Source organism: Cibotium barometz, chromosome 8 (assembly GCF_041138505.1).
Source record: "Cibotium barometz isolate CiBa-2024 chromosome 8, ASM4113850v1, whole genome shotgun sequence".
NCBI classification, from domain to species: Eukaryota; Viridiplantae; Streptophyta; class Polypodiopsida; order Cyatheales; family Cibotiaceae; genus Cibotium; species Cibotium barometz.
In genome coordinates, this window is record NC_141053.1 from 14738193 (window position 1) to 14761914 (window position 23722).

Here is a 23722-nt window from a genome sequence, read left to right on the forward strand (position 1 = left end):
ATCGCTCTCTCCTTGCTTGCTACATCTATGTGTGTGTTGCTACATTGATCTCCACTACAACAATTGGTATCAAAGCAAGTTCTCTTGGCTCTCACCGCCTTGTCATCCTCTCCTCGAGTTGCTCTTTTGATTGTATTAGATTGAGCTATCCTCTTAGGTGAAGAAGGTATACCATATAGTGTTCTATGAACTACGTTAATAAAAATTATGCGCATTTTGGAGCGTTTCCGATGCATTTCGGGGTGAGTTCACATGTTGTAAGGTTCTCGCAAGCATCCCGAGGGAGTGTCATTCAATGGGCATTACCAATACCTGCAGGTAGTTGGGATATTTGCATTTGAGGATGCCGAGAAGGGGAGTGATAAGCCTAAGAAGAAAGACAAATACAACTATTGTGGGGAAGCCACGCCATTACATCAATGAATGCAGAAAAAGGTTGAATAAGGAGAAGCAATAGTTAGACATGGCTGTGGCGGATCCATCAGCAACAAGTGTTAAAAAGAAAGAGTCGAACTATGCACAAGATGATTACGCATTCATTATGCATTGCAATTATAATCCTTTTGTCCACGACGTATGTATGTCAATGATGAATCACCATGTCTATTACTTTAATAGTGGTGCTAGCAAGCACATTACTTCTCAGCGCAATTTATTTTCCTCACTTGAGTCTGCTCCTCAAGAAGGAGCAATCACATGTGCAAACAACTCCTCGTATACAATAAAAGGAGTTGGTAAGGTTGTTTTCACTGCTGCAAATGGTGGGACAATCTCTCTTAGAAGTCTTGTTTGTGCAAGGCACCAAATAGAACTTGTTGTCAATCTCTGCCATGGCCCATTACTAAGACAGGCCTAATGTTCAGATTTGTTGATGACACGTATACAATTCATGACCAGAGTGATAGAGACATCACTATGGTATATGGTACTTTAAGCCATGGACTTTAAAGGTTGGATAGGTATGACAAATTGGCACATAATGCTTGTTCACTTTGTAACTATTTGGCCCTCCTAGCTCTATTTCACATGATGAAACCCATCCCCGGACATTAGATAGGTGGAAAAAGACATGTGGACAGGGTCCATAAGATTTGATTAAGAAAAAAGCACCATTTTGGTCAAAAAAGCAAGAAAAAGCAAAAAGTCAAACAGGATTCATGTGAGCCCAATCCAGGACGAGTCAGCCAGGGATCCATCTCAGTCGTCCGAGGTCAGGTGTGCACTGTCTTGCACATGAAACAGTGCCAGTCCGCGCTGCGAGTCTCCCTCTAGAATGATGTCAGTGATTCTATGTATCTGGTATGGTACCGGATGCCAGATCATTGAGTAGATAGTGGTTAGGACAAGGGGCCAGCCCATAGGGCTACCCCGGATCTTAGTGTGGGCATGGGAATGGTGTGGAACCACCTCCATGAGGGCAAGGAAGGCCCAGGCTGAACCCACCAGCCATGGAAGGGCTGTAGGACAGCCCTAGGGCAAGAATAAGGCAAATTCCAGGAATTTACAGCCTTTACATGGCTGTAGGGCAAGTATGGGGCAGCCCATACAGGCTGCCCAGCCCTTGGGATGTGTGCAAAAGGCTTGCCCAACAATTGGAATGTAGGCGCATCACCTCCTAGCTAGCTAGGAATAAAACGCAGCATTTATGGGATTTATTTTAGCATTTATTGCTGAATTTGCATAAGTCGTGGGACTTTAAGGCTGGCCGCCTAGATGTATGCTGGCCGACTGCTCATGAGGAGTAGTATAAAAGGCTTAGCCCACAATCCCATTCATTCATCTCATTATTCACCAAGAGCTCAAGCAAATCAAGGGCTAGACAAGCCAAGGGAGTTGCTAAGCAAAGGGGTGGAGAACTGAAGGTCAAGGGCAGGGATTTCCCAGCCAAGAAAGGTCAAGAATTCTGTATTTTCTTTTCAGATTCACATCATTCTAATAAAGCAAATACACCATCCGTGGTGGGGCCCCTACAAAGGGTAATTGGGACCCAATACTATGTCCTCTCCATCTCTCCCTCTCTCTCTCTATTTTTTGCACATCTCCTTTCAGTTTGTGTGTTAATTTCCGTCGCGAAAAGAGTGCTGAATTCTGAGTATTGAAGTTACCGATTCTTCTCCAAAGCTTCTTCGTGTAACAATGGTATCAGAGCCTACTTCAAGTACAAAGATTCAGCAAAGAAACCAAAATTTTTTCTCGCTCGTGTGCATAGTTTCCAGAAACGCCGTTTCTGGCCCACCGAAACGTTTCCGAAACGTGGAAACGTTTCCGTTTCCAGAAACGGCGTTTCCAAGGTGTTATTTTTCCAGGGTTTAGAAACCCGCGTGCTGTTTTTTGCCGGCATTTTGCGCGCTTGTTTCCGCCGCCTGTTTGGAGCTGCTCTACCCATCTACCTTGCCCTCTACCCCTCTACCTCCACATCAGCCCTCTACCACGCCCTCTACCTCTACTTGGGGCCTCCACCTTTGCCATCTAAGCTCTACCAAGCAAGGAGGAGTCGCACCTTGCTCGTAGCCTGCAGGACCAAAAAAACAGCCTCCACTTCTCGAATCTCTCCGAGTCTCCCGACCTCGAACCGCACAAGTAAGTTAAGTAACATGGCTCGGACTAACAGTGCCGAGCCACAACACCCGCTGCACCACCCATTCTCAAAGCAGAGGGGGGGATCCATCGCTTCCACTTCAGCAGAGGCAGAGGACCACGATCCTACCATTTCTTCATCTGAGCCTGACTCTCATGAGTCGGAGGATGACTCCTCCATGGATGATCTTGATGAGTGATTTTTGGAGCACTTAGCTCTAGGATTTTGTCATGCCAACAGCTGCTGCCAGCCACATGGATATTTTTTGATCATGTTTTGTATTTACTATAGTCTATACATATGGATTATGGATGATGGATGATGGATCTTGTTTTGTATTGACTCTTTTGAGGCTTGAGCCTTGAGCCTACAATTGTCATTTCTGAATTTTGATCTATCATTTGAGTCTTTGACATTGAACTTGAGCAAAGATGTATTTTTCAAGCTTTTGTAATGTTTTTATTAATTATATATGTATGTATTAAACCCTAAAACCGAAACTCCGTTTCCCCGTTTCTTCCCGAAGGCCGAAACTCCGAAACTCCGTTTCCCGCCGTGCTCCGCACCCCCGTTTCCGAAACTCGTGGAAACTATGCTCGTGTGGTTGGTTTTTAGACGCCGGTGGACTACTCCTTTCGGAGTGACTCCTCTCCCTCGAAGGACGGTTGGTTTTTAGCCTCCGGACGTCTCCCACACAGATAGTGGATGGTCACATTGCGTTCCGGAAAGGAAGTGCATTTTCCTACTATGGCGAGCTTCGACGACGAGAGAGACCAAGAACCATGGGACCAGAGTGCACCAGGCAGCCCAGCTAGCGCACCAAGCTTGAGTGTCATAGACATGTTTCAGCAAATGATGCGAGCAATCGCAGAACAGACAGCCAAGTTGGATGAGCAAAAGGCACAGATCTTGGCTCTGGAGGAGCGTACCTGCTCTCCAGCGTCGCGTTTTCCATCTCCTCCTCCCTCTCCTTCCGTATCCCAGATACCAAATCCTCGACACAGGGACCCTCTCGCAGGATCACGGGCGTAGCCAAGCTCTTTGCTTGAGTTGTAGATGCGTGCATTGGAGATCCGACAATGAGAAGACGAAGCCATGCGACACGTGGAACACGAGCGTTACCTCAGAGCATTGGACGCCAGATTGACACCGGTGGCGCCCTCGAATCATTTTCCCGAGAAAATGAACTTTAGTAAGTATAATGGTAAACTCGATCCCACAACTCTCTATTCATGGTTACATCAATTTGAAGCTTACTTTGCCGCAGTTAGGAAAACACATACTGATAGAGTGATCTTAGCCAGTTGGTACTTGGAAGGTGAGGCCATTCCTTGGTGGACTCAATGGGCTCATGCCCACACCAAAGCAAGTATGGCAACTCATGTGTGGGACGAGTTTGTCCGCGACCTTAAGCAGCGGTTTCTACCGCCCCACTACCTTGAGCGACTCGAAGACGAGTTCAGGGGAGCGCGTCAGAACGCGCAACCAGTCCTTCAGTTTGCCAATAGAATTTCGACTTTATGTCTGCAATTGGGCTTATCTGATACGGACAAGAAACGACAGTTTTTGTATGGCTTGGACACACAAATCCAATGGGAGGTGCGTATGTTTAGGCCAGCCACCTTTGAGGACGCACTCTCGCTTGCGCAGAGTGCAAAAATGAAACATAATGGTGGCAAGCCCAAGACTTCCCAGCCGGCTTCTCCCAAGGCTCCCGCCTCGGGGGGCAAAGGCCAGAACCAGACGGGGTCTTGCCCAAGACAGAGCCTGGGAGCCTCTGGCTCCAAGAGCTCGAACAATGCGTCTAAGCTTACTCCAGGCCAGAAAGCGGAGGCAAGCAAGACAGGTGGCAAGTTGAGTGCTGAGTAGCTTTCTCAGTACAAGAAGGAGGGTAGATGTTTCTTTTGTCATACAAAAGGACATACTTCTCGGGATTGTCCTAAGAAGCCTCCAAAGCCCGCCGCCGCCACCTCCACAGCTTCTCTGGTAAGCTCAGCTCCCACACAGACCCCAGCGGCTACCCCTAGTTCTTCAAACCCCGGTGCTTCAGTTGGAGCAATTATTAGCCGAGAGCTCGAAGATAAGCAGAAGGGCGCCCATGACCAGGAGTATGAGCGCAACGAATTGCTCAAGTCCTTTGGCTACATAGGTGGCCAAAGAGTCGTTGTCTTGTTTAATAGCAGCAACGCGGAGGATGTGGTCACGGAACATGCCGCTAGGCGTGCTCGTTTCGAGCTGACTTCGGTGGACAAACAGGTTGAGGGTTTTAGCACAGGCATGACAACGAGCGTCAAGTATGAAGCTCTAGGTGCTAAGTTAGTGATTCAGAGCATAGAGTTTGTGCATGATTTTATGGTTGCCCCTCTTGTAGGAGCAGACATAATTTTGGGTATTCAGTGGTTTCACAAGTTTCTTCCCGATGTCAAGTGGGACAAGCACACATTCCTGATCAATCGGAATGTGTCAAACGCCCCGGTGACCATTAAGTGTGAGCCAAGAATTCTGAACTTTCCGCTCATAAGCCACTTGCAGACTAAGCGAGCAGTCAGAAAAGGCGCACAGTGTGCGATGATTTACATCCAGACAGCCCAGACAATGGCCAATGCTTCCAAGAAGTACTCGGTACTCCATGAAAAGTTCCAAAAGCTTTTTCTTCGGGACAGCCTCCGTCCCCAGCTCCCCCCGTCCAGCCCAGAGGACCACAAGATTGATCTCCTCCCAAGCTCGGAACCCTCCAGCAAGTTTCCGTATCGCCTTTCCAAGGCAACGGAATCGGATTTGGACCGCCAACTCCAAGAATTGTTGCAATCTGGCTTCATCCGCCCCAGCGCGTCACCATTTGCAACACCGATCTTATTTGTCAAGAAGAAAGATGGGTCTTCCCGTTTGTGTGTCGATTATCGTGCACTCAACAAGCTGACTATCAAGAGCAGATTCCCGATGCCTCCAATTGACTATATTCTCGAGAGGCTGAATGGAGCAAAGGTGTTCTCAAAACTGGTATTAAAGAAGGGGTACCACCAGGTGCGGATTGTGGAGGGGGACATCCCCAAGACAACCTTCCGTACAGAACGGGCCCACTATGAATTTGTGGTCATGCCATTTGGCTTAACGAACGCCCCAGCTACATTTAACAGCATGATGATGCGTGTTTTCCGGGATTTGATTGGAAAGTGTGTAATCATATTTCTGGACGACATACTCATATTTTCAGCTACGGTTGAGCAGCATGATGTTAATGTGGAGAAATACATTGCTCGAAAGCAATGAGCTCTACGTCAATGAAAAGAAGTCGGAATTTTATCTGTTCCAGGTGCATTACTTGGGATATATAATTAGTGCTGAAGGCATTCGACTTGATCCGGCTAAAGTGGCCGAGATTATCAACTGGGAAGTACCTCATACAGCCTATGACATCAGATCATTTGTGGGTATATGCCAGGCATATTCCACCCACATCGACAAGTTTTCTGACCTCTCAACAGATCTCACCGATCTGCTAAAGGGAGTGAAAACAAGAAGGCAAAAGATTCGAATGACTCCACGAGCGTTGGAGGCATTCCAGAACCTCGAGGTGGCTTTATCAGAAACGCCTTGTTTAGCTCTTGCGTCGTGGGACGACCCATTTCAGGTGATCACCAATGCGAGTAACATCGCTATTGGAGGTGTATTGCAACAGAATGGTCATCCAGTAGCCTACATGTCTCGTAAGTTACTACCCGCCGAGAAGAACTACTCAGTTTATGTTCGTGAAGTCCTAGCAGTGATACAGGCCTTGAAACATTGGAAACATTTCATGTATGGCCGTGACTTCGAGGTTCACACTGACCATCAGGCGTTACGCTGGATTCAAACAATGCCAAGTGCACAGTGGAGTGATCGACAACACCGCTGGAGTCAGATATTCCAGCAGTTCGGTGGTATGATTGAGTACCTTCCAGGAAAGGCCAATCCAGTGGCCGACGCTTTGAGCAGGAAGGGACAAGTGTCTACGATTCAGACCACTAGACTTGATCTTGTTGGTACAAGACTAGAGGACATGAAGCACACGTACGCGGATTCCGAGGAATTCGGTACACAGTGGGAACAGGCATTGGATGCCACAGGACCATGCCATTTTCTGATACACGATGGTTGGCTTTTCTACAAAGGTCGACTGTGTGTCATGAAGTCGTTCAGGGCAGCTCTTCTCCATGATGCCCATGACGCCATTACAGGTGGTCATAGGGGCATGAATTCGACTCTAGAGAATTGGAACGGCAATACTATTGGCCAAAGATGAGGCGTGATGTGTTTACATATGTACAACGCTGTGACATTTGTCAAAAGGTGAAAGCTCCTCGTGGAAAGAAGATAGGGTTGTTACAACCCTTGCCAATTCCTGAGGATTCTTTCCAAGACATTTTGATGGACTTTGTCACAAATCTACCTGCCAGTCCGAGTAAGCGTAATACGCAGTGCTTAACTATTGTTGATAGATTTAGCAAATTTGTTATGCTTATTCCTTGCAGGGCCAATGTGACCGCCGAAGATGTTGCCCAGTTATTCATTCGGCATTGGTACCCGATTGGCGGGATTCCTAGGACCATAGTGTCAGACCGAGATGCCAAGTTTACCAGTCATTTTTTGAGGGCATTATTTGATAATTTTGGTACTAAGTTGAATTTTTCCAGTGCATTCCACCCACAGACGGACGGCCAGACAGAGATATACAACCAGTTGGCCTTTGATGTGCTGAAGTGTTATATCAGCAAGGTAAGTGGGAATCGTATTTGCCTTTAGTTCAAGCTGTTTTGAATGACTCTTTTTCTTCAGCTATTGGCAAGACTCCATATGAGGCAGCATTTGGAAGACCTTTCTAGTCGTTGTTAACCGAGACTTGGTCTTCAGTACCGGAGGCGAACAGAGTGACGGAGTCTTACCAGGAGATCTTAGAGTCAGTAAAAGACAGATTGGCTAAAGCGCAAGAGGCCTACACTCAACAGGCCAATAAAGACCGAAGGGATACGAAGTTTTCGGAAGGGGATTGGGTTTATCTTCGGATTATGAAGCAAAGATTGAAACAGGTGGGCAAGCGATGTCTAATGTTGTCTTTCAGGAGCTTCGGACCTTTTCCCATCAAGAAAAAGATTAATGAGGTGTCTATGCAATTAAAGCTACCTCCGAGTTGGACTATGCACGATGTATTTCATGTTAGTTGGTTAAAGCCATATGCAGGTCCAACCCCTTCAGAGGTCAAAGAGGAAGCGGAACCAAACATTGTGGATGAAGCAGAAGTTATGGTTCCAGAACACGTCCTTCTGCACCGTTTCAAGCATGGCTCAAGCCGAAGACTACGATAGTTCCTCACGAAGTTTCAGGACCGAGGAACCCATGAAGCAGTATGGCTCGACAAAGAGTTTTTCGAAGACTATCCAGCGTTATTGACAGATTATTTGGAGGCTATGCAGCTTCCGTCAAGTTAAGCAGAAGGGGATGTCACGTGCATCCCGCACTTGGATGCCACGTAGACATTTCTGTACAAATGGTGCAGGACCTGGGATGGTGAACTAGTCCCATGTGAGCCCAGTCCGGGACGAGTCAGCCAAGGATCCATCTCAGTCGTCCGAGGTCAAGTGTGCACTGTCCTGCACATGAAACAGTGCTAGTCCGCGCTGTGAGTCTCCCTCTAGAATGATGTTAGTGATTCTGTGTATCTGGTATGGTACCGGATGCCAGATCATTAAGTAGATAGTGGTTAGGACAAGGGGCCAGCCCATAGGGCTACCCCGGATCTTAGTGTGGGCATGGGAATGGTGTGGAAACACCCCCATGAGGGCCAGGAAGGCCCAAGCTGAACCCACCAGCCATGGAAGGGCTGTAGGACAGCCCTAGGGCAAGAATAAGGCAAATTCCAGGAATTTACAGCCTTTACATGGCTGTAGGGCAAGTATGGGGCAGCCCATACAGGCTGCCCAGCCCTTGGGATGTGTGCAAAAGGCTTGCCCAGCCATTGGAATGCAGGCACATCACCTCCCAGCTAGCTAGGAATAAAACGCAGCATTTATGGGATTTATTTTAGCATTTATTGCTGAATTTGCATAAGTCGTGGGACTTTTATGCTGGCCGCCTGGATGTATGCTGGCCGACTGCTCATGAGGAGTAGTATAAAAGGCTTAGCCCACAATCCCATTCATTCATCTCATTATTCACCACCAAGAGCTCAAGCGAATCAAGGGCTAGACAAGCCATCCCTAAGCAAAGGGGTGGAGAATTGAAGGTCAAGGGCACGGCAGGGATTTCCCAGCCAAGAAAGGTCAAGAATTCTGTATTTTCTTTTCAGATTCACATCATTCTAATAAAGCAAATACACCATCCATGGTGGGGGCCCTACAGAGGGTAATTGGGACCCAATACTGTGTCCTCTCCATCTCTCCCTCTCTCTCTCTCTATTTTCTCCACATCTCCTTTCAGTTTGTGCGTTAATTTCCATCGCGAAAAGAGTGCTGAATTCTGAGTATTGAAGTTATCGATTCTTCTCCAAAGCTTCCGCATGTAACAAAACCCTAGGCGATGCACATGAAGTTTGGTCAAAGTTCGGGGATCTCTATGCTCGGGATTCCTCCATACAGGCACTTACGTTGCAATGTCAACTCTAGAGTCTGGTGTTTTCGACACGCAATTCTATGCAATTGTTTCTTCTGATGGCCAAGGTCATCCATGACCAGTTTTACTAGCAATGGGTACTGCCTTGTCCTCTACTAAGTTGGCTGCATTAATCCTCATGAAGCTTCCTCCAGATACGATGTGGTTTCTCGGGCTTTACGGTGCCAGGTAACAGAAACCAAGCTGGATTTTGATGACCTCAACTGCCTTCTCTTGGAAGAAGAGTCCGTTTCGTCCTCGTCTCACGTGGTAAGGTCACGGTGTCTCTTAATGGTCAAGATCGGGCAGATGCTACAATGCAAAAGAAAGATCGAAGTCGATGCTACTCTTGTGGGAAGAAAGGTCACTTGGCAAAGGAATGTTTGTCCAAGAAGGATGATAAAGCCAAGGTCAAGGACAAGACTTCATCAAAGAAGAAGGGCAAGAACAAAGAACAGGAAAGAGACTCCGATTCTTCTACTTCCAGTGCTCCCAAGGCCCTCCCAACTCAAGAGAACCTGGATGGTGTGCTTCTCTAGCCATAAGGACATGTTTCCCCCCATGTGTCGTCAGCTAGAGGAGGTGTAAGTCGGAGTTCCAAGCATGATTTTTTTTATTTAAAAAAAAGCTGACAGGACAAGGTCAGTTTTGGTAGCTATGGATTGAATGGGTTTCAAATTCATTGCTTGTAGCAGAGATTATGGATTGGATGTGTTCCAAGAGTTTTGCCCGAGGTTTTGATACGTGATGTGTTCACAGTCCGCTATTGAGAGATTATGAGAATGGTATGTCCGTCAGCTCATCATTCCATACTTGGAGTTCACTGCACACTGGTGTAGGAATTCGAAGCCAAGCAGATTTCTTTACTGTTCAGGGTGGCATTATGTTTTGAGGAGACGAGTTGGCAGGTGCATCTTTCACAATGTAACCGATATCTCCAGTACTGGGGTGTCCATGGTGGCGCCTTCATCAGCTTTTCTTCTTCATACATTTGCACATTATGAGCTGCAGAGAGGGTGTTAAAATATGTGCATCTCATGTGTTATGTGGCGAGCTCGGTCTTATATAAGGGTTGGCACTTAACACTTTATTAAAGGCTTCCCTATGTAAAGGCTCCTCTCCCCTCTTGTTGTATTTCATTCATTCTCTGCGCATGATTGTCTCCACCCATTGCGTGGCGAGAATAAGCCTTGTGTAAACCTCTTGCTATAATTCAAGTTGATCGTTGTCTGGCATCTCTCTTTGCCATCACTCCCTCTCTCCTGTGTTTTGCTTCCGCATTGTTCAACTCTTAACACAAAACTCTCTCCTCTCATGCATTTTGCGTTAATGTTCCTACAAGGTACTCAAGGGTTGTGATTAACTGCATGAAGGCTTCCGCTATGTCGCAATGCCTAGACCAATGTAGTCATACTCCTGCCATGGACATGGCAGATCACAAGCAACCTCCAAGGATCCCTTAGCACAAACTTTGGTGGTATGGGACGCCAAGGCTAACTTGATAGGCCTATGGGAGTGAAACCTTAGCCCCTGGCTCGGGTGTTGTTGCGGACACGACCTATGGTTGGGTGGTGAGCTTGCATGCACCCTTCTATGTTGTTTGTACTAACCTTGTTTATGCATGTTTATTAGGAGATCCTCATGGAGGAGTTCTTACAAGCAAAAGTCAATTTTTAAATTATTGGTCAAGTTTATGTGTACACTTATAAGGCTAAGTGTACACATTCACTCATCCATTTGAGTCTCTTTACAACCTCTTCTTCCCTTCTCCTTTCTTTTTTCTCCTCTATTCTTTTTATCTTTCTCCTCCTCCTCCTCAATATTCTCCCTTTCTCTTCATTCCATTCTATTTTAGAAATTGTGCATCTCAATGTATTGAGGGTGTGCCCATTTATTGGGTATTTATCCATTTTCTCCTATTTTGTCGGTCGTGAGCTGTCAGGGTGTGCCCATTTATTGGGTATTTATCCATTTTTCTCCTATTTTGCAGGTTCTGAGCTGTCGGCCAGCTTCTACGGCCAATCAGCCACCTTCCTAGCATCACTTGTGTGAAAATATACCCAAAAGGGTATTTTACCCAGCCCAAAAAAAGAGCTATTTACTCATTTAAACTTTACTTTTTATCTACTAGCCGACCAGCACCCTGCCTTTCCATATAAATATGAGGCGCCTCCTTATGAACTGAACCATCACGAGTACTTCCCTGTTGGTCGCCTGCTTCAGGACTACACCTCAACCCTCTCTGCTGCTGGATTGGTCGCCTACTTCAGGACTGCACCTCTACGTTCTTCTGCTCCGACTGCTGCTGTTGGTACAGGCCGCCTACGACAGGTGGAACCTTTCTCTACTACTGCTGAACTGGTCGCCTACATCAGGGGTGATCATCAGCGTTTTTCTCTCGAGTTGCTGCTACTGACACAGGCCGCATATATCTGCGTTTCACCTCAGCATACTTCTACGTTTTTTACTTCAGCAGCCATTAGGACATAAGCGCTTACTTCTGTGCTTACATCAGCGCTTATATCTCAGCTCACATCAAGCATATATCGACGCTTACATCAAACTTACTTCAGGTCTGTTACCTGCGCTTTTGGGACAACAGCCTTCTCTGCTCGTTCGGAGTCTCACTTAGAGCTCTTGTACTCGACTTCATCATTTATATACGTATCACCATTGCATGCTATGTGATTTGCTCTGATCTTTCATATATTTGGTCCTTTGGTCTCTTTTGCCCTCACGTCAGTATATAAAGGGGCCTCCTCTATTCACTTGTTTATCCATCTAACCTATTTGACAGGCACATGGTTTGCACCATTTGCTGGCTGATATTGCCATTGTAAAAGCCTCTTGCTACATAACACGATGTTAATTGTTTGATGTCTCTCTCTCTCCTTTGCTCTCCCTATTTCCTATTTTTTGCTTCTGCATTGTGCAACTTTATCATGGTATCAATTGCTTAGGTGACCGGCACTTCAAGGCAGCAGCAGTGAGTTTCCTTACTGCAAGAAGTTCAACATTTTGGGAGGAGAAGAAGGCTTGCGTTTTTGCTACATATGTAGCAAAGTGCTGCGTTTTGTGCAAATTTCCAGGCGGCTTCATTTTCCTCACTACTTGGCTGCTGCGTCTTCCTCCTGAAGGCTGCGTTTTCCTCTTGAAGGCTGTTGTGTTTTCATCCCGAAGGCCGCATTTTTTCACATTGGTAGCTGCATTTTCTTCTAGGGTGCTGTGCTTCAGCTTTGGTGGCTGCGTTTTTGTGTTGCCAGCAGCTCTTTCTCTTCTATACTATCTTCTCCATCATCCGTTGGTGGTGGTGGTGGTGCGTGGGCTGCATTTTCAGCCCTAGGCAGCAATGGAGGTGTTGCTTCCCGTGTGCTTCAGCCTTGCCTTCGCTTGAGAGGGGGCTGTCGGTCCTGTGCTTTCGCGATGTTGGCGTTTGGAGAAGATATCTGGACAGCAATTTGTGGTCCTCTTCGTTGTGTGCGGAGCACCACACACTTGTGGCATATTCAGCCTACCTCTTCTTCGATGGATCTACCTACTTTGTGGGTGTTTTCCATCAATTTTTGGTGGACTGTTTGCTACTGTCCAGTCCCTTCCTCAGAGTTTTGCGAGGGGGCTGCTTGTTCCTCATACCTCATTCCGTTGGAGGAGTGTTGGAGATTGGTTGTGGAGTGTTCAGATCATCAGTGGCACAAAGGCTTGCTTGCAAAGGTGCGCTATTGCCGTGGATATGGGTTCCCTCTTGGAGGAGGCATTTATCCTTGTTTCTCAAGAGCACGAAAGGTTCAATCCTAGTGGATAGGATCACGCACTTGCTCCAGTGCAACAAGCGAACTAAGTTTCTATCACTCTCCGGAGGTGATGTGCATACTCAGCCATGATAGAGACTAGCACTCAAAGTCTTCTCTAAGGTATAACAACAAAGAATCACAAAACATAGGAAAGAACCGAACTAGAGCGAGAAAGAAAAGACTTAACAAGGCCTACTCAAAGTTAAAACAACAAACCCTATTCTAAGCTAAACAAGCCACTTTTACAAAAAGAGCATTGAATTAAGGATTAAGTGGGCTTTTCAGCTCCCCACTTCTATAATACTGACTCCTTATCATTTTAAACATTCCAAAAACTGAAATACCAAAGGTAAACACACTACGATTTATGAAAGAACGGACCTTTTTCAAAATCTTATTGAAACTATAACCTTTTTTGATAGGCAGCAAAATAAGATGGCAAGATTTAGAGATAAAGGCAAATTTAGTAGAGCAAAGATGAGAGAATCTAAAAAGTTGAGAGCAGAGATCGTCTACAAAATGTCTCACATTACAAAGTTTGTGAAGACAAACCGGACAAGTATTGGCAGAAATAAGGCATTCCATAATATCAAACTCATAAGTAAATAGATAAAAATTAGCAAGAAAGACGGCACAATTTGTTTATGGGTTATATGACGGTTTTGTACTATGGGACATAGTGTGCTAAGCATATTTAGATGTGTGTGTCCTTGTGCCCAAGGAGTTGAGGAAACCCGAAACGATTATCCCTGGGGGCGTCCTATCTACTGATTTCTCACACATTGCACTTGTTATTTCATCTTGCGATTTTTGTAGCTTAGACATCTAGTGACCCTACAGAGCTCCCTATTTTAAGTACTCCTTTTGTAATAAAGATTAGATGAGGGATGAGCACAATGGAGTGTATTTAATGCCATTGTTGATTTTATTAATTTCAATAGTTAAGCAGTTTACTTCATCCCCCAGGCGGGTGGCTATAGCAGATTTGACCTATATGCCATTTAAAATCTCACATATGCAGAACACTTTAAAATATGATGGGAAATCAGCATCAGTCTTTCAAAGTCTAAAAAAGTGAGGGAAATTAGTAGCAGTCTAAAATCTCTCTCTCTCTCTCTCTCTCTCTCTCTCTCTCTCTCTCTCACACACACACACACACACACACACACACACACACACACACACACACGTATAACATTCCACTGATCTAACTTTAACGGCTAAACTGAGAGAAAGTGAGAGAGGGGTTAGACGAGTACTGCATCCATGAAGTAGGAAGCGACCATGACGGTGACGAAAACACCGCCCAGAATGACCACGGGACCGGTCGCTAAGCTCCACTTGGTGGCGATCACCATGTCTAAGGCAAGACGAAACGCTTCTCTCTGTGCTCGGGACACAGAGACCGTTTGGGCCACCACTCCCTTTATATATACTTTTAACCTTCTGTCCGCTTCAGACGAGTCCGCGGACCATTCAGAGAAAAGGGGAGGTGCCCGCAGATGTGCCATTTGATGATTATGAATAGGGGGCATATTTTGTAAAAAAATGAAAATTGATTGATTAGTGAATGAGTTTTTTTTCCCGAAGGTGTTTGTAAGGTTTTTCGCATTACTTTTCTGTATTATCTTAAGGAAGAGTTTCACAAAGCTGCATGTGGCAAGAATTTGGAGGTTTGGGAAGGGGAGGAGGAGGTTTGGGTAGAATTTGAATTTGGAGTCTCAAAAGACGTGCAAAGCACGGGTTACCCACTACTTTTATCAAATGTTGCATGCAGTTTCTACATAAGTTATTTTGATAGTTATGACAATCTAGGCTTGAGGGGGGGCGGGGGGATACAACCCTTCATGAAGTGTTGCTATCAAAAGACTATCTAGCACTTGTTGAATAATTTTACATCCAACATCGATGAAGAAGATATGGACGACGAGCAGTAGCAACAATAAGCCCAATTCGCCACTAGTAGCAATGGAGGCACCAATCACATGCAAGAGATCATCATCAAAGAAGCCCATGCAAGACACACATTCGAGTAGCACACCGATTACACTAGAAAGACGGATAGCGGCAATGGCGTAAAAATATAAGAGAATTGTTGTTGTGTGTCGCTCTCATGCAAGGCAAACTCTACCATCACAACAATGATTAATCTCTCTCTCATCCCCTTAAGTGTGCAAAGGAGAGAGTATGGGACATTGGAGATTGATGTGTTGGGTGGTTGAGCGAGTACAATATGGAGAATGAGATAGAGATGAAGGAGCAAGAAATGTGGATAATAGCCATATTCAACTTGTTCACGCAACTTCTAAAACAAAACAAGAAATGTGATAGCCACCACTAAGGGGTGAGCATACTTAAATGGGTCTGACAACACATTCCCTTCATAAAACATGGGGGATTGAAAAGTTTTTTAAAGAAATAAGTGCAAAATATTTTTTTGCACTTTTTTGCTAACTATAATAAATTACAATTAGACTATTTGATAAAAATAGGTTTTTAAAAAATAAAAAACCTATTGTATAATGAAACATTCGTATGCAAAAGTTGCATACCCTTGTGAAGATCATCCTTTTTATTCCACTATAGTTCTCCATGTCATGATGTGCATACTCATATCAAGAAAAAAGTGTGGTTAGTGCACGCGTTTGACATGATTTCAATTTATTAACTAAAAATATCTAGTGTGTTGAATAAAATTGAGTGGGTTGATAGAGGAAGAGTTTGTCCATAGCCTTTGCGCGCTAGGATCACTTCTTCTAGGTCCATATACAACATCCTCTCCAAATCCAAGAATGGATCCTTTTCTTCTAATATTTGAGCAATAATGGTCTTCAAAGTAGGTTACACAACCCAATGGATTTAAAAAAATTTATTATAGAAAACATTGGACACCTCTTTCACATAGCACATGAGTTGATGTTATCTCCTAGCTAGCCCTACAACAACATTCTCTTGAAGCACAACATTCTTCTCCATCACAAAGTGATAAAGCACCTCAGTGTGCTGCTTCATCCTAACCTGATACATTGGGTTACTCGCCAATTGTATTATTTGAACCACTTGATAAAATTACTTCATACACATATCAACAAACATAAGCGTAGACATAGGCCTTGAGCAAATTAAACACAAGAACCATATCATAAACAATAACCATAGCATCAATACAAGATTAGGTAGAATCTCGTCGTGTAGCTCCCTTCAGAACATGAGTTATTTTGATATGTATTTAAAATTAGCCCTTGGAGCTAAAAATATTGTCTCGTCCAAAATTAGGCTTGCACTTTTCAAATATAGAGTGGTTCACACATAGAGTGTGCATAAAGTGTGTTATACTAATGAATCTATTTCACATGCGCTAATAGAGGTGGATAAAAATGTAAGGTCCATTCCTCTCCATAACTAAAAATCTCAGTCGTTTTTTTTTATTACACTTCTATGTTGTAGAAAGTAAACTTTTGAATTTTACCCAGGTAATAGGCTAGAAAATTTCTTAAGCTGCCTATTATACAAAGATATAAATTACTTTTAGATTCCAAGACCCAGAGATAGATGATAATTAAATTTTATAGGACAATGGTGTAGTAAATATTATATAAGAGAATTTGTATTGGGTAAAGAGCTATAAAAATTCTTAAATTGGACATTATCAAGAGTTATGCTGATAAATCTTGATTTCAAGCTGGGCATGGTACATTATTAAGAAATCCAAGAAAAATAACAATTATTAGGAACAAAAAAAAAAATTGGTGCTTTTTGTGAGTGAAAGGTGAAATTTTGGTCGAGTGTAAGTGACCATAGGTGTGTACGAATTGTAACCTTAGTTAATTAAGCCTTATTGGTAAGAGGCCTACGTGAAGAACCTTCTCAAGTGGCTTGATTGCCCATCCCCGGCCATGTATCCACCATACCTCCTTTTGGAAAGAGCAAGATACTTCTCACCTTGCCTCTCACCATCCCTTTTCCATTTTTGACCATACCCATAATATCACTATTGTATTTGGGTTGTCTAGAGACTTCTCTTTCCTATCCTCTTACTAAAAAATATGCCTACTTCCCTAGCCCTTGGGAGTTTCCTTTTGTCATAACAATCCCTCCCTTTTGTTGCCTATTGCCTCCTACTTTGGAGTAATTTATGGAGCTAAAAGACAACTTCCCACTGTCACAAAGTCAAATCGTGTAGTTTCCTTTTGTCATAACAATCCCTCCCTCTTGTTGCCTATTGCCTCCTACTTTGGAGTAATTTCTGGAGCTAAAAGACCACTTCCCACTGTCACAAAGTCAAATCGTGTATATTGTAAGTAAAATTTTGATTTTTCTCTAAATTTCCACCAATTAATCTTAATTAAGCTTTCCCTAGGGTTTAATTATGCTGCTAATGTGCTGTTGAGTATTGCTTAGACTTTTCTATGCTTCTTTCTTTCTTTTTCTCTTAATTTTTAAATTAGAGAGCTCTTTATCATCTTAAGTTAAGATAAAAGAATTCAATTAATTAAGATTAGTAATTAAGCATAACGAATTAGGATAAGTAGAGAAGTGAAACTGTGTGAATATCTCTCATAGAAAATCTTCCTTTTCTTTATGTTTTCTTAGTTTTTAATTAGCTTAAACATCTCTTTTATGGTTTACATAAAGATTAGAGACAGCTTCTCTTAATCTCTCAAAAAGAGTAAAGTAATTCCTATTATTGTCATTGTTTTATCATGCTATGAGTTGTGGATTAATATGGCTAATTATGTCTCTCTATAAGTAAAGAAAGGTTATTTTGTATTTCTGATTTGGGATTGAGAGAGGATGAATTAATTATGTATATTTAAGCATAGCACTGGCTATGGTTTCCTTATCTTTTACTATGAGAGAAGCAAGGGTTTTACGAGAGTGTAGGAGATTAAAGAGAGTTTTCATTCCTTCATTAGTAGAGAGCTTGGTGTGCATGAGAAAAGGATTGTCTTCTCTTAATCTAGGTCTTGTTGTTCCTGCTTAGAGCTAATTTACAAGTGATGATAATAAGAATATTATTTAAGTACCATAGTACATATGTAAAAGGGAAATTAAAAAAAGCATGCCAATTACTATGATAATTTTCTTTGTCATGGAAAGAAGTAAAAAGGATTAAGTTGGTTCCTAAAATGTTGTAATGATGTCTTTATATGCAATTGTTATGTTAAAGAAAATGAAATGAAATCTAAAAAAGAAGATTAGAATCAGAGCCAATAGATAAGATAGACGAGGGTAGTGAAGGAGTTCACACTCATCATGGAAAGTGGCGAGTCTAGGGTCTAACCAACCCTGACTCGGGTCCTTTCGATTTGGCTTGGGTGAGGTTAGGATTAGCGGACCTAGCTGTGGAGAATCCCTCAACCAAATAAAGGGTTTTAAATAAATTCATTTCGGAGCTCACCACTCATAGCAGCTTTATACTAGTAGCTTTGATGGAGAGAGAAATCTGGGATGGAAAAAGGAGCTAAACATTAACAAAATCTAAAACCTCTTCCACTTAGGGGCATAAAGACAATGAGTTTATATTGCAATCACCGCAAATCAATCACTAACACAAGTTGTACACCAACTTTGGTGGAACGGTGCCACAAATTCAACTCAACGAAATACAACACAAATGATTCAATGAGGTGCAAAACCCTCCAACCTAACAAATCCAAGAACTCACAGTAGAAAATATAGTGTGCTTAGCCTAGAATGAGACAAGGGGTAGAAATTATTAAGGATACAACAAAACCATCATATCCTTAACAATTGTTAAGGATATGACAAAACTGTCACTCCAATGCTTTTATTGTCGTGGACCACACAAGATAGTAGATTGCACACCTTGTCACATCAGCAGTTGCCAACACTTTGAAACCCCTATATGTCAACAATGTGTGTTACACCACTTGTTTAAAGACTATCCAAAACTAAACACTGCAATGCCAAACACAATAGAAGCTGCACCTCTCAACATTGCTAGTGTTCATAAAATGAACGGTATACCATTAAATATGTTACCACACACGACTATAAGCAAAGGTGCAAACCAAAACAAAATTAGTCAATGTTGAAACTTCAAAATGGTCAAATAAAATCTTATAACACATCAGACCAACGAAGATCCAAAGTTAAAGGATGAATCCCAAAAATCAAAATAAGAACTAAACGGAGACAAACAAGCCTAGATCCAACCAAAAGCTCAACCAAAGAAAAGGGATATGGAACCTCAGAAACCCAATAAAACTGAGGATGTGGAGGTCGAAACAAACTCAGATGAGGGTAGGAAAATAAAAACAATCTCACCAAAGGGACTCAAGTCAACTCAAAATGTAGGAACATCCACTGTCCAAGAAACAGTAAAACTCACATGTGAAACTAATGATGTTGATAGAGCAAAAACCAAGTTTTTATAGTAGAGAAAGAGATTGGGAGATGCAAGTGCTACATGGAGGGACAAAAACAAAAACCTAAAACAAACCTCTATCCTATGCCACAAGATGGGAAAACAAGGGATTAGAAGCAGAGAAAGAGATTGAGAGATGTAAGTGCTACATGGAGGGACAAAAAAAAAACCTATGTCCAATGCCACCGCATGGAAAAATAAGGGATTAGAAGCACGTGCACCCTCCTAACCTAATGAAGAAGAATTGACTCCAATTGATAATTTCAAGAGTGAAATGTGGGAGAGCATGGTAAGACTGTGGACCAAGTTATCCGTTGACTACTCTCCATTGATTTCCAAAACATTCACACAAGAGAAACAAGACCAACGACAAGATTATCAGTTTCCCTTTCAAAATGAACTAGATTTGCTAAATGAAACTTAACCTTTGAGACAAGGTGACTAGAGAGAACTTAATGTATTGTATGGAGGTGGAACAATGTCATTAGCTTATTTGCAATAATAAGCTAGAGGCAAAAGAAACCAAAGTGTCCATGTAAATGAGATGACACAAACATCAACACAACCACTAGGAAGGGGTAAACAATATGAATCTTTGTACACAATTAGTGTTGTGGATCTTAACAATGACCTTTAAACTCGATCAAACTTTGGCAAATAAATGCAGACCGAAAAGTGATCTAGGAGAGTATGAGCTGAGGGATAAAGATCAAATGAATGAATTTGGAGGTGAATGGGCCTTGTGCATCGAAACATCTATGCTACCTCTTGAGGATCCAATCAACATTTGGCTAGATTTCCTAGTGGGGCAACCCACACTCACTCCTAGTCAAATGAATGTGCTAGATGCTAAAGGCCAAGACCTCAAAGTCTGGGATTATTTCTCACACACAATTTTCACTAAGGATGATACACTAAGGATGATGACATCAAATGTGAATTTCACGTTACCCCTTTAGGAACTAGAAGAGGTTATCCTAGGTGGTGGTTAGTTGGTCAACACTTGGTACTCCATTGATGAAAGCAAGAAAACTATCCTCTTGGAGACCCTTGAAACATCCTTCACATTGCTCTTTACGACCAAATGAACCCTTGCCTTAAAGTGAGACCATAGAATCTAAACTCATCTTACCAAAGCCAAAACAACCAAAAGCTCAATAACTCAAAGCCCCATAGCATGAACCATTCCAATGGATTCCTAGAATAGAAAAATGGCTTTGAAATGAGCTTGGGAGTCCAAACCATCCAATCTCAAATCTATCCTTACTACATGCAACAAAATATCATTACATATGAGCTATGGCGTTGTCTAGGTGAGCGAAGCTTGCACACTCATGAATGGATTTTGTGGAGTGACACTCAAGGCATGCCATGTCCAGGATCTTTTGAATGCATAGTTTATGTGGAGTCTAGCCCCTTGAAATGTAAGATTTGTGTGTTGACTATGTGCTAGAAGTAGATTTTATCCTAGGGAGGGATTGGGATATTTTGGTGTAAGCTATACCAAACTTCATTAGCCAAATGTGTGCCATGAAGATTTCTAACAAAGAAGTGGTAGTGCCATTCTACGACAAGGATAAACTAGCACTCAAATGCCCTTTATTATTGGAATTAGGGTTAGGGTTTCAACAATGCACACACACAAGATAGAGAAGCTTGAGAGCACACACACTCACTAGAATAGAGAAGCTTGAGAGCACACACACTCACTAGAATAGAATGAGAAAATGTGTGCCAGATACAAAAGATAAGTACACACCCCAAAATGAGTAGATAAGAGGGTGTATATAATGCTACAAATCCCCCCTAGAGTGATGATGTGAACATGTACAAGGTATGGCCAATCAATCCTGAAAAGGCAATAAGCCCAAAGCTTTACGAAAAGGTTTGAACTTTTCACGAGGAAGAGCCTTCGTGAATAAATCTGCCGTGTTGTCATGTGTAGACACATAGATCAAGCTGATCTCTACTGTAGAGAGTCTTTCCCTAACATAGTGGTAATGCACCTCAATGTTCTTAGTGTGAGCATGAAACACTGGGTTCCTAATGCGCTCTAGCTGCTCTGTCAGTGAAAATGGTAGTGCTAGATGACTGCCAACACCCAAATCAGCCACCATAAGACGTATGAGCCACATACACTCAACTGTAGCTGTAAAAGGTGCCATGTACTCAGCTTCACAACTGGAAGTGGCCACTGTAGGCTGCTTCTTTCTAAGCCATGATATACATGAATCACCAAGGCGAAAGCAAAACCCACTAGTGGACACTCGTGTGTCATAACATCTAGCCCAATCTCAATCACTAAAAGCATGCAGTTGTGACTCACCCCCCTTTGGATAAAACAATCCAAAATACTTAGTGCCCTGCAAATAGCGGAGAACCTACTTGACAGCCTGCCAATGCTTCGTACGTGGGCTATGCATAAATTTGCTCAACTGTGAGACCGCATACTGTATATCCAGTCTCGTGTTGCATACATAAAGAGAAGAGATCCAACAACCTGCTAATACAAACTAGCATCTTTAAGACTAAGTTGAGTACCTGTCTCCATAGGTGTAGCCACAGGTTTACAGTCTTCAAGATTAAACCTCTTCAATAGCTTATGTATATATTTAGATTGTAGCATAACAATGCCATTATTGTGCCACATAAACTGAATCCCCAAATAATAATGCAAGGACCCCAAATCTGACATCTCAAACAATGACTGCAAATCAGCCTTAAAGGCTGAAATCTGATCTATATTGGATCCCATGAGCAGCATGTCATCAACGTATAGAACGATGACCAAAAATGTATCCTTACTTCTCTTCACATAGAGGGTACTCTCTCTTGGACTGTTGCAAAAATCATTTGCAGCCAAGTATGCATGAATCTTCTCATACCATGCTCTGGGAGTCTGCTTAAGGTCATAAAGAGCCTTTCTCAACCTACATACTTTAGACTCTTCCCCTTTCACATCCAAACTAGGAGGCTACGATACATACACCTCCTCATATAAATCACCATTCAAGAATGCAGTCTTAATGTCCAACTGATGTACATTCTACCCATGATGTGCTGCCACCCAAAGCAATGAGACACCTAATGGTAGTCATATGAGATGTGGGTGCAAAGGTCTCATCATAATCAATGCCCTTTTGTTGGGCATACCCCTTTGCAACAAGTATGGCCTTGTAGCGATCAATGCTACCATCTTCTTTGCATTTTAACTTGTAAACCCACTTAGTACCAATGGCCTTCTTGCCATGAGGTAGATTTGTCAAATACCAGGTGTCATTATTGAGTATAGAGTTATACTCATCCTACATAGCATGCATCCCAATGATCATCATATTGTGTTTCCTCGAAGGAAACAGGTTCCTCCTCATTAGATAAAGTAGAAATGAGAACATGATCCACATGAGAATAATCTGCATGATGAGAACCTGCACGAGTTCTGCTAGGTAAAGGAGCTACCAACTTGCTATCCCTCAATGTCTACATAAGCCATTTTGGCATACGCCTAGATTCTTTTATGGCTGCTCTCTCCTCTTCTATTACATCCTCAATAATTGCCTCATTAAAAGGCTGATTTGCAGGGCTGATTTCGTACATGCAAAGGTTGAATGTCAGCACTTGGTTGAGCATTCAATTGCTCCACATATGGTTGTCCTCCATTTAACAAAGGTAGGAGCGAATCATACAGGTCATGTGAGCATACATTCTGCTGTTTTTTGCATGAAAGCATGGGCTGAACTGAGTTTTTGACAAAAACAACATCTCTACTTACTAAAATCCGCTTTCAGGCCGGATGGTAGTATATCCCTTGCTTTCTGAACTGTATCCCACAAATATGCATTTAACTACCTTATCACATCAAGCTTACTACATTGTTGCTCATGCACAACAGCATAAGCAAGACAACCAAAAACACACAAATGAGCCACAGAATGCTTCCTGCCACGCCAAGCTTCATAACGAGTTTTAGACTGCAAGGCCTTGGTAGGGCATTTGTTCAGTTTGCACACATAGTTGCCTCTAACCAAAAACCATGAGGTAAATCTTGGGCTTTTACCATACATCATGCCATCTCCATGAGAGACCTGTTCTTTCTCTCAGCCACACCATTATGCTGAGGTGTGTATGGCATTGTACATTGATGCCTTATGGCTTTTTCAGCCATATATACATGGAATTCCTTAGACATATACTCCCCCCTCGATCTGAACGAAGGGTGCCAACTGTACATTCACATGCATTTTCAGCCACATGGATATGAAGTTCTTAAAGCACATAAAAACCTCCGACTTCTGCTTTAATGGATACACCCAGCTATATCTAGAGTAATCATCAATA

General features: G+C 42.9%; 1 long non-coding RNA gene across 1 annotated transcript in view; it reads right to left on the reverse strand.

Annotated features, from left to right (window-relative positions):
• The window catches only part of LOC147635946 (uncharacterized), a 28636-nt gene extending 14243 nt beyond the window's left edge, over positions 1 to 14393 (reverse strand). Inside the window, exon 1 of the long non-coding RNA XR_015266466.1 lies at positions 14253 to 14393. This is a non-coding gene — a long non-coding RNA (uncharacterized LOC147635946). The remainder of the gene's footprint in view (positions 1 to 14252) is intronic.
• Between the last annotated feature and the right edge of the window lie 9329 nt (positions 14394 to 23722).